This window comes from Pteropus alecto, unplaced genomic scaffold, assembly GCF_000325575.1.
Source record: "Pteropus alecto unplaced genomic scaffold, ASM32557v1 scaffold20, whole genome shotgun sequence".
NCBI classification, from domain to species: Eukaryota; Metazoa; Chordata; class Mammalia; order Chiroptera; family Pteropodidae; genus Pteropus; species Pteropus alecto.
The window spans coordinates 45,879,004-45,891,139 of record NW_006436298.1 but is presented as its reverse complement, the minus strand read 5'-3'; the positions used below and the strand labels follow the sequence as shown (position 1 = coordinate 45,891,139).

At 40.1% G+C, this 12,136-nt stretch overlaps 1 pseudogene; it reads left to right on the top strand.

Moving 5' to 3' along the window:
* Positions 1 to 11,085: 11,085 nt before the first annotated feature.
* LOC102879587 lies at positions 11,086 to 11,793 on the top strand (annotated as a pseudogene).
* Positions 11,794 to 12,136: the final 343 nt, after the last annotated feature.

Sequence of the window (12,136 nt, the reverse complement as noted above, 5' to 3'; positions counted from 1 at the left end):
ACAAAATGATCTTCCTTGGCTCTCTTTCTTTGCCCTCCCTCCCCGCCCCGCCACCCCTGAGACAGGCCTTATCCCACTACATGCTCCCTTGTCTTTACAGATGATTCCCTATAATTATCCCCTTGGTTCCTGTACCAACTTTTCAGCTTCATTGTCTTCTTCTCTTCACTATCAAGCACAAGATCCTTCTATTTATAAAACAGATCCTTCCTTTGACATCAGTCTCTTAGTTTCTTAAGCCTGAGATGTTTAAGCATCCTAGATTCTTTTCTCTTACTCCCAAATCTAATTAATCAGTAAATGCTCACTCTTTTCTCTCTCCATTCCTCCACCCACTTTCTTAATTTAGGCCCTTGTCATCTCTAATTAGGACCAGAGCAATCATCTTTTAACCGGTTTTCCTGCCTATTTTCCTGCTGCCCTTACTTGGTACTTCCCAGAGCGGACAGACAAAAGTGAGAGTCAGGTTTCCTGATGCAGTGGTTCTCAGCAGAGTCTGCATCACCTGGGACTTGTTAGAAATGCAAATGACCCAGCACCAGCCAAGGCCTAATGGGTAAAAGAGCTGGCAGTGGGGCTCATCAATCTGCGTTTGCCAGACCCTCCAGGTGATTCTTATGATCTAAATTTTGAGTACTACCGCCCTCAAAGATGGATGCTGGGAGGCAAAGCCTGGTCCACTGCGGGGCTCTAGTCTACTGTAATCTCCCCAAGGACCCTGTTTCTAAAGAGTTGCATCCCCGGGTGCCAGCACACAACCAGGCAAGTGGCTTTTTAAATGACTTTCTGAACGTGCTTCATGCTCGGCTATCCCGCGGCAGAATCCAGATTAGTTTCTTTTGTTAGCTTTTTTTTCAATGCGTTTTAGAGATTTATTCTTGCTTGGAAGCAACAGGCTATCACTTGGCGTTCTGAGAACAAATGATTTCTTTGCTGGAAGCCGAGTTGTCTCCCTAAAGCTTTATGACAGCAAAAGTCCCTGGTACCATGACCCTTTTGCCCCAACCTTCTGTGGCTCTGTCTCTTGTCTCAGTTAATTCTGACCTCACTGGGTAGATGGCATTTGAGCGGGGCTTGAGGGTTAAGAAGGAATTTGGTAAGTGAAGAATGAGCAGAAGGATATTTCAGGCTGAAGGAATGTTATAAACAAAGACAAGAGGGATAAAATTATAAGACATTTTATACTATCAACAAAAGTAGAATGGTAGGGCCTGAGAAGAAGTGAGACAGAAAGAGTCATTTGTAATCACTCCTGAAGAACCCACTAAGGAGTTTAGACTTTATTTAGGAGGCAAGCAATGAATAAATAAGAGTCATAGTGTTAGCGGTGTTATAGCACATGTTTGTATCTCTGTGTAATTTTCCTTCCTGGCCAAAGACAAGGAAAGGCATACAATGTGTGTCTAAGCAGATCCAGAACTGAGCTGAATAAGGCATATAGATCTACCCGACCTCTTGCCTGGGGAACTGAGGTAACAGCTGCATATACATTAACGCACTAGGAAACAGTAAGAGATTACCTTAAACTGAGATGCAGATGTCTGATTGTTCTTTCCTGGCTTTCTAAGGTGTTGACACTGGCTATCCAGGTGTGGGTATCTTCAGCGATGACATATTAGCTCAGGGACATGGGAGCTAAAGACAGCCAAGTGGTTGTGAAAAAGCACATTAATGAGGCTGGTTCTTTCTTGAACACTATCGCCCCACCACCTCTGCTTGTCCACCTTGACATCTCTTACTAAGGGAATGATCTTGATCTCTCAGAGTAAGGATTGTGGCTTATTAAAGAAAACAACTGTTAAGTTCCTATTACATTTCGGGTTTTGAACAGGCACCAAGACGTTTTCTATCAGATGGGAAGCATTAACTTTCTTACATGGCTGAAAAGCTAACTATCCCTGCAGGTGATCAGCATGATCCTCAGTCATTAGTTTAGCCTCTGGCTGCTTTGACTTCCGGGTGATAATAAAGAACTTAGTGAAGAAGCCACTGCAGACGGGCCCAAGCCCACAGAAGAGCTTCACAAGCTTGCCTCTGGTTAAAATGGATTTATTTGATCAGGTTAAAAGATTTGCTGCCCAGTCCTGGCTTAAAAGTCTAAGACAAAAACTTAATAAGGAGGAGAAACAGGAGAAGGTGATGCGAGAGTTTTAAAAATAATGTCAGTTTTCTTGTTGCTTAATTTCTCTTCGTTATATGTTGGGAGATTAAAGGAAGAAACAAGTCATCTTTTGACTTCTACTGCAAGACTCTTGCCTCAACTGATAATAAAAAAGAGCTGGATGGTAGGAAGCCCCAGAAATGCAGCTCTATCACTCCCCGCAATTACTGTGTCTTATTGATAACTTGCAGCCCTATCTAGCAAATGCCATCTCTGGAACAAAGCCTGTCACAGATCAGACTGAATCCATTAAAAAGCTTTGATTAACATGTCCCTGGGGTGTGCTGTGGAAACTTTTTACGCCAAATGACAGCCTATTGCTGCTGCTTCGAAATTGTCCTCCTGAAATACTCTTGTGTTTTAATCTAGTGCACAGTTTAAATTAAAAAACGGCAATGACTTTGTGTGACCTAAATACAAGCCACTTCTATTCAGGGTGGGATTTATCAACTGCTTGCAGATTAAGTGTTCAGAGAAGCGACAATTAACCTTACTGTGTGGTGGCTAATATTAATTATTTATATGTTATACATAGGTTTTGTATATAATCTCTTGTTCTTTCTTCTATTCTTAAATGTGGCTCAGAGAAAGGGTCATAGTTAATGTGCTTAATTTAGTAGATACACAGCTTTGTACTCTTCCTTAGTGAGAAAACAAATTTGTGTTTGAAGAATGCAGAAATCTCTCTCTCTGGTGCTTTTTTATTGGTCTTTGACATGGATGCTGTAATGAACTGCAGCCATTTGAAGAATAGATAAAGCTGTCTTCTAACTATGGAGTCGTTAGGGGCAGGGACCTGCCTGTTTCCATACAAACATCTCACTTTCATCCTAGGGGGAAAATTCAATCTTGATCGACCCTGTCTGTATGGTGTGCATGCGCGTGTGTGTATGTGTGTTAGTGTTTCTGTTTACCACATACTCGCCTAAAATACCAATGTTGAATGGTTACATTTCAAAACTGTCATGAGATACATTAGGCAATAAAACATGATTCTCTTAGATGCCATAAAAAGACTGCAAACTACCTACAGAAAGAGGATACCTACCCTACTGGTCTTTACTGTATTTTAAAATCTCTGGAACTGGTGGAAGACAAAACATGTTTTGCTGGCAAGCTTCTTGGAAATTAAACTTAAAAATAAAAGAATATCATCTATAGACTGTAGCAGCATTGGGGCCTCCTGTACTGCCCACCTAACTGGATAAAGATGGGCTTTTCTCTTCCATTATCCCAGGAAGTAAGTCAAACTCTCCTTTTAAGGCTAGCATTTTCCACTGACTGGGAACTCATGGCGCCTCCATCTTTCGTTAGATAGTAGTAGCTCTGTGTAACTACAGAGGAAAGTATAGAAAAAAGAAACTTTTTGAGCATTTAGAAAAAAAGACTTTTGAATTAATTTCGGATATGCAAAAATATAATGGGCTGCACTGCGAAATAGTGAGCTGCTGGTCACTGAACAGGCTGGGTAAAGTGTATCAGGTGAGAGTTGGGAAGACATGATTTCTGAGGCTGACAAGGTCTGACATTTAGAAAAGTAAGCCCGTCTGCTAAATTATGAATCAAAATGTTTGATATTTTCTTCTTGGGAATTGAAAAAATTTCTTTTCCTTCAAAACTCACCTAAACCTCACCAGAATTTAAGCTTCATGAGATATGTATCTTGGTATTTTGTTCGTTGCTAGATTCCTAGCTTCTAGAATAGTATATAAACACCTAGTTAGTAGCCAACGAATATTTGTTGATGAATAAATTACTAGTTTATAATACTTTTATTTGCATTGACTTCTCAGAATAGAGCAGGTCATGACACATAATTACCAAAATGAGCAAACTGTGAATGTGCTCCACTCAAAGCTTATCTTTCACAGGGAGGTTAGACATCCTAGTCTCTCACAGTGTGTATCTCACCCTGGCATCACTGTTAACCTTTGACACCTGTTGGTAGATAGTCATTCTAAGAGCAGTGAATTTGATTTTAATAAAAATAGACCTTTAGCACTTCAAGGTCATCCGACAGTGAGCTTACCTACCATTGGGGAGGTCAGCACTTTGTATTTGGTCTAGGTTCTGCTCCACATCTCTATTAATAGATAGTTTCTGGCAGCCTAGAATAAACTGGGGTCAAAGTATATTAGGGTAAATAGGATAGTGACTAGATCTTTTAGTCAGGTTGGTTTCTAACCTGGTTAACTCTGCCTGACTTCCTTTCCACCAATCTGAAGTACCGTCTGCCCTCAAAAAGAGCAGCATCTGATATGAGTAAAACATGAAACTGGCTTGGAAAAACTCTCTTTAAAGAAGAACGGAGAGGTAGATGTGGAACAATGGCCCACGTAGTCACAAAGCAGGACTTCCTCCCCAATGCCATAATTTGTCTAGAAGCTCTAATATTCTAAAATGTTTTATACTTGCCTTTGAAAATTCACATATCCCTTCACGCAGACCTTTGGATCTGGTGTTCCATTTCCACTATTTTCCAGACAAGGAGGTGGTCCAGAGACATAAGGAAAATGAACTCTACAAAAATAATCAAAGGACATTCTTCATGTCCTTTGGACATTCTTCGGTTTTCTGTAGGTAAAACTGGAGAAAATCCAAATGTTCCAAGTAGTAAATAATTTTCTAGTAATATCATCGTGTACTAGATGACTATTGAAAAAGCAAATAATGAGAGAGTGAAATGTATATGTGAAGAAGTGCTAGGCAAAAAATTGTAAAATGCAATCTAATATGAAAACATGGATTGCAACAAAAAATATATATAGTTGTATATATACAGTATATGTATATAACTACAAATATAAAGAAGGAAACGGACATCAATAAACATCCCCAAAGTAAATTTTCATGGAAGTGGGGAAGGTCAAAACCGTTATTATTTCTTAGGACTTCCACAAATATTCTCACATCAAGCTTACGTAGTAGGTATAAGATCACCATAGTATCTCTATGTGTAAGACCTTCAGAGAGGTTAAATGACATATTTAAGGACAAACTATGAGGAAGAGATAGAGTAGGAATTCCAATGCAGATTTGTTGGATGCTAAAACCAAACTCTTCATCACAACAAATAATTTAATGTTCATTTGGTTATTTTCTGAACAGTTGCACAAAATTGCAATTTCAAAAATGTAATTCAATATAATTGCTTCAAATATTAGTGGATTATGAGTTAGCATTCATGTTACTCTGATACACTTGAGGCAAATAAAAAGTGATGCTTATGAGTTTAATTTCCGATTGGGAGAGGGGAAAGATGTTAGCTGATATGGTAGATAAAAAAACTCTCTCAGACAGTTTGACTTTTTTCCTCTTTAATACAGAACACAAGAGAATGAACCATGCCAGAGCATTTTCTGGTGCTCTTTGGGCTATAGGGCACAGGCTCATCTTTTGAGGGAATTAGTAACAATTTAGATATTGTTGCTAACTTGGTACTGAGAGGTGAACAAATATGTGATCTCTTAATCCTTTCTAAATATTAGATCTATCCCATTCGGAAAATTAAACTCATGAGTCTATATACCTATAAATATCCATTCACTATGAATCCCACATCTATCTTTTCTTCCGTGTTCACTAGCAAAGTAAAAAGTGTTTCTAATGTCTTGGCTTAAATTTTTGTCTTAATGCTGACAGCATCTTCGATTATGAAAATCCTTTCCTTACCTATATCGTGTATTTGGTCATTTCACATATTGTTAACATGCAAAAAAAACCAGTTTTGTTTTTTTTTCTAAACAATGTATTAATACAACAGCCCTATTCTACATATCCCAAGGAATCAAAATTATTAATGGGCATTAAAACAACACTTAGTGTAAGGCACATCCTGGGGTTCTTCTATACCTAGTCAGTTTGGTAGGCCACTCAGCCTGGAAGGCTGATGGGCTATTGAGAAAAGCTTGGGCTGTTGACCATTGGGGTGATCCTGTGCAAGTCACTTAAGTTTTCAGAACCTAATTTTCCTCAGGTATAAAATGTAGATAATATCTGCCTTCTGAGAGTTAGAAATGTATAACATGTATGTGAAAGATCTAGGATAATAAATTCTACCTATTCTTTAAAAGTAATACTAGTATAGCCTCATGCAGTGTTCCTTAGAGGTTGTTCCCCGGACCAGCAGCATCCGCATCACATGCTAAGAAGGCACATTTTTGGGCCCCAACCCAAACCTACTGAGCTCAGCACACTATGTTTAGCAAACCCTCCAGCTGATTCTGAAGCTTGCTAAAGTTTGAGAACTACTGGATAGAGTAGTTAACTGTGGAGACCTCATCTTGAAAATGGGGTAAAAATGTATCTATCACACAGGATAGTTGTAAAGAGCTTAAAAAAGTGTTTGGCACTTAATATACATGTGATAAACTTCAGTTTTATTATTACAGTTGAGAGACAGTTTATACACGGGAGAGAATATTTGAATAAAATGTTCTTAGGTAGGCAAAATGTAGTAGCTGTTCGGTGCATAGATTTTGGACTGAGACAACTGTGTTCAAATCCCACCTCTGTCACATAGAGACCATCAGTCATGGGAAAATCTCCATACTTCTCTAGGTCTCAGTGTTCTTATCTGTGAAATGGGAATGTAGTGGTGTCTACCTCAAGAAATTGTGATGGCACATGCTTAGTAGGGTGTCTTGGATGAAAATGTTAGTTAAGAATTATTCTTCAAATAGAAATTATCTAATTGAATGACAAATGCTTACCCAATAATTTTTGTGTCTTAAAACTTTCATGATTAATTATCCTATCACTAATTCTTAGTTACTTTTGAGGCTTTGGTACATTTCTATAACATTTCTATAACATTCTATAACATTTTTCTTTTTAAGCTTTAAAAGCATAAAATGACTTTTGTTAAGACATAATTTAACTGAGCAAATGTAAAACTCTAACTGGCTTTATTCAACAGAATGAATTGGGCAGCATCCCAGTTAGCAAATAGAAAGGACCCCCAAAGAGCTGTACAAAATGGAAGACTTTTACAGGCAGAAGGGCAAGGAGGTTGTTTCAACAAAGAGCGAATTGTTTCAGGAAGGGTCACCTTCCTCTGGGGACGGTTGGGGCCTATAAGGCAGATTTTCTAGCTAGTGTTGACTAGGAAATTCCAGACTGACTGATTAAACTTACATTCCTGGGAGAGGCTGAAACTGAAATTAGTTTAGATATTAAGTCTTGGTTTGGTGATGTGGGTCTTAGCACAGTGACTGCATTTTGGGCCTGACATCTCTTTAACAGTTTCACTTAGATTAATCTGGGCACATTTGATGTTCCATTAAAAAAAAAAAAGAAAGAAAGAAAGAAAGAAAAGAAACAATACTGGTGTTTCTTATAGTTCCTCAGAAATAGGCATAACCAGCAGCTGCCATCCTATATGAAAGTCATTCTATCTGACCCTCCCTTGATGAAGGACAACTCAGGATAACACTAATATGGTTACATGTAGTGCAGTGCTGTACCCAGTTTCACTCTCTCAGGAGAGGTTCTATTCTTGAAGACTAAGATCCCTTAGGTAGACTGGGAAACCATTTACAAAAGGCTTTGTGTAGAGAATGTACATGCTTAACAAACCTGCTTTTGCTAGTCTCCACTGCCTTGCTTCAGCAGGTGTAAAGTTTTATGCCTGATATTCCTCTCCACTGTGGATGCCCGGCTCTAAACCTTCTTTGTTTCCACCCAGATGCCAGCTTCTGGTTGACTATTCTTTCTTTTCTTTCTTTTTTTAAGCTATCAACCATCTGGAGGAAAACTGATTGGGGCTGGGGTCATTTTTTTGTACTTTTTAAAACTGCCACGTAGGTAAAAGGATTTGTCAAACCCATGAAAGACTCTTCTAAGATCTCAGAGGCAAAGGGCTCCCTCTGGAAGAAGCTGATTCAAGTAGAAGTAGCCATAGAAGCAACGAGGAGCATGCTCAAGCTACAAAATGGGTCGAGAAATATAGATCTGCCCAATTATAATTCAAACAAAAACAAGTGAGAAACTGTAGTCAATCAGGCACTCTTGGCCAAGCGTCTGGGCTTTGCATGCATGCATGCATAATTAAGTTTCAGGCAGCTGCAGGCTTCTACAGTGCAGCAGGGCGAGCAGGATATCATAATACTTAGTAGGTTGCATATCAATGGAATTCTTTTTAAATTCACATGAAGCCTAAGATAAAAAGGCATCAGCAAAAATTAAGCAGCATTCAGAACATCAGTGAATAGTGACACAGGCCACTAGAAAACAATAGAAACCGACCTGGTTTCCTTCCATTGTTGGTTCCTCCCCACAAATAGATTAGAGCAACGGCGCTGACTTTGTTTTAAAATACACATTCGTTAGATCAAAGGGATCAATGCACATTTAAGCAACTTTCAAGGCTTAAATCACAGGAAGAGCAAAATGGTCTGCTTTGTTTTAAAAAAACAACAGAGAAAATCACACACATGCATTGGGGCATTGTGATAGGCAGATGGTTAGCTTGCAGGAGAATTAAATATTCATGGTAGATAAAAATCTCTCTCATTATATTTTTAATGTATATGAAGCTTTGGGCTCAATGCCCTGTGTGTTCACATAACAGACAGACCCTGTTCCCTGTATGCACCGCACTGTGCACAAAGGTGGCTCAGATCACATCTTGCGATGTTACCCTCGCCCAGGCAGTCAGGCCTTCCATAACTGAGCTGCCCTGTGGTAGCCAGTTACATCACCGAGAGAACTTCGCCACTGCCTTACTTTTATTTCTTGGAAGCACAGTCTATTGCCAAAGACCCTCAATGGTGTTTTGTTTACTAATTGCCCCCACGCTTTCATTAAATCTGGAGTGCCAGGGCCACAGGCCATCTTTCCAGCCCCTGACAGGTACAGGGAGGTCTGAGGTACCTGGGCACATGATACAGTCACATTTACTTCTAACACAGGTGTGACATTATACTCTTCCCACTTTCTTGTTTTATTGCATACCGTTTGTCTCAGAGACTTTTAATCTGATTAGCCACACAGGAGTAACACCGGAAGGGTCAAGATGCTCCAGAACCAGGAGGCATTATGGATAGAGCTGGATTTTTCATCTCAGAAACTCCACACCCTCCTCCGCTTGTTTTCTCTCAGCACTCCCGGCTTTACCCTCCCCACCCCATATGCCGACTCACATGGAAAACACGATTCAAAGAGGCGCTTTTGTTTAGGAAGAAAGATGAAAAAGATGAGTTTGCTCTCCATAGGCTGCTGAAATAAAGACTTTAGTAGTCATAGGTCGGTAAAATGAACAAAACTATACCTGCTCACAGGAGGGCATTAAGAAAGTGGAGAAAATAAACATTCCTCTGGATTTCAGTTTGATTTTGAATTTAGTTCATGTTAATGTAGTTAGGAAACTGACTCAATCTACTCCATAAACTGAGTGTCTACCCTTAATTGTATCATTATGTGGCCTTTGCTTCTGTGCATTCTTTCTCTCCATACTTTCCATCGATATCTCCAGTAGAAGATGGCTAAGGCAGAATAACTGCCACATTTTGCTGGCATTCGGGTAATTGCACTTGCACTGTTAGGTAGTTATTTGATCAGTTCCGGTCTTATGTACTGGTCCCCTGTTTTTTAATTATTTTTGTCACTGCTACCGTCCTTAAATAAATTCCATCTTATCTTCAAGTTGGATTTAAAAATATTTGTTTTCTAGATGTTTTGTGTCTATATTTTAAACACGAGCATAAATGTGCTTACTTTTCTGGACTTCCAAATATAAAAGATATGACACTCAGGAAATTGGATCTAAGTCCCTCTTTTCTCCCTGTCTGGAACTGTGCTCGTGGTAAAAAGTAATGTTTCTATGATAAGAACTTTTATTTTTCTCCTTTTAAATATCCTCTGAAGCCTAGATTTAAACAGGACCCCAAATACTTCTTCCGGTGAGTTGAATAATGCAATAATTTAGATGCTGGGGATTAAAGAGAGGACTGAAAGATCAGCCCCTCATTTCCAGTGTCACCAAGCGCCACTCTGAATCAGCATCAGTGGGTCGCACGCTGGGCACAGCTCCAGCCTCATTGCCTAGAGGCCAAGTTGTGAGCAGGCCTGGCGGGAGGGCATCTCCCCGTTGAGAGGCTCGAACTAGACGTGAAATATCTCACAAACGCAGCATACCCCCTTTAATTCATCAGGCTACAGTCATTCTGGAGAAGGCTGTTGACTTATTCTTCTGCAGAGGGAACAGTGATTGTTTATGCCTTTGCATTTGACCAGTTGCTATCAAAGCCCTGGGCTCTGGGGAGAGGAAGAAACCTTGCTTGCACTATAATCACACTGTCTACTTTACAAGTGTGAAAATAGCGCCATTAATTTTAGCACCCCTTAAAAAATACATCTCTCATCTTGCTCCCTGCTGCCCTCCCTCCCTGCCCCAACATACCCTTTTGACAGCTTAGCTGTGTGATTTTCTGATCTTCTTTAGAAGGGCATCTCAAAAGAGATAAGTGGTAGGAATCAATGCACTTCATCTTAATGATCAAAAACAGTTTATTTTATTGTAAGCCATTTATCTCCCAGTGGCCACAAGACATATGCCTGGTCCTAGTGCTAAGGACTTGCCTACTTTTCTAAAATGGTGCAGAAACATTTGTTGGGTAATTCAAACATCCCCAAACTGACTTTTCCATTCAAGGACTCTACTTATTTTAAATTCTCCTAGTGTCTGCAGTACATCATCTTTTGTCACGACTATCAGTAATCCATCAATGGTCGTGGCACTAGCTGTGGAATTTTGGGATTCTCCTCAATTTTTCTAAATATATTTTCAACATAAGGGAGGCCTGGGGTCACGCACGTGTGGAGTTTCTCGAGGCGTGCAGGGGAGGCCAGGAACCCTCCTCCTCTGTATCCCCACCTCGCAGAGACAGCGGCACAATGGTGGCACCCATGCCCCTGCCACTCACCCACTCTTTTACATGAATGGCCTCCTTCTGGACACTGAATGGCTCTATTCAGTGGAGTTTTAAGAAATATGCGATCACTATGAGAAGCAATACACCTGGCATGTAAAGTCCCTCGTTATGGACACAAAGGGATTAGAGGTGGCTCTGATCGTAATAGATGCCCTGCAGTTTCCCATGTCCAAAGAAGAGCTGGTGGAAGAAAGCCAGATGAAGCTAAAAGAAATGTTGCCCACGGCTGCTCTGATGCCAGCACTGGAAAAACTGATCCACCATCAGCAAAAGCACCATGTGCCCTTGGTTGTGGTCATCAGCTCTGAGTTTGCATCCTTCGAGATGAAGACAATGGACACAAGAAATTCTTCAGTTGGTTTGATTACATCGTTTTGGTGGATGACCCCGAACTGAGGAATGGCAAGCTCGATCCAGACATATTTCTTGCTTGTGCAAAGGGGCTTTCCCCTCTTCCCATGGGGAAGGATGTTCCTCATCTTCGAAGATGCTCCCAATGGGGCTCAGGTGGCTCTTGCAGCCAGAATGCAGGTGGTTATGGTTCCAGATAGAAATTTACACTGAAACTTATCTACAGAGGCCATTATTGTGCTGGATTCCCTACAGTACTTCCAGCCCTAGCTGTTCTGTTTGCCACCCTGTGAGTCAGAGGACCGCCATGCTTCTCCAGGCACTGTGGCTCCGATGCCCACTCTGTGAGCCATACTGCCCAGGAAAACAGAGGAAACTGGCAACTCCCAGACTGCCACGTGAACAGTCATTCCAGCCTTATGACTTGTGCAGATTCTCTAAAATGTTAATAAACCATAACTTGATAGTTAAGAGAAAGCAAAATAGAGATAGCCCAGAAGAGAGATCAAAATTGTCATTTGAATAATCATATAATATTGTATTTGAATAGTCACATAATAATCATATATAATGAATATACATACACATACATGCTTATAACTGAATACTTATGCATGCATGTATATATGTATGCGAATGTATATATTCATGCATATATATAAATATATATATGAAATACGTACTTTTCTAA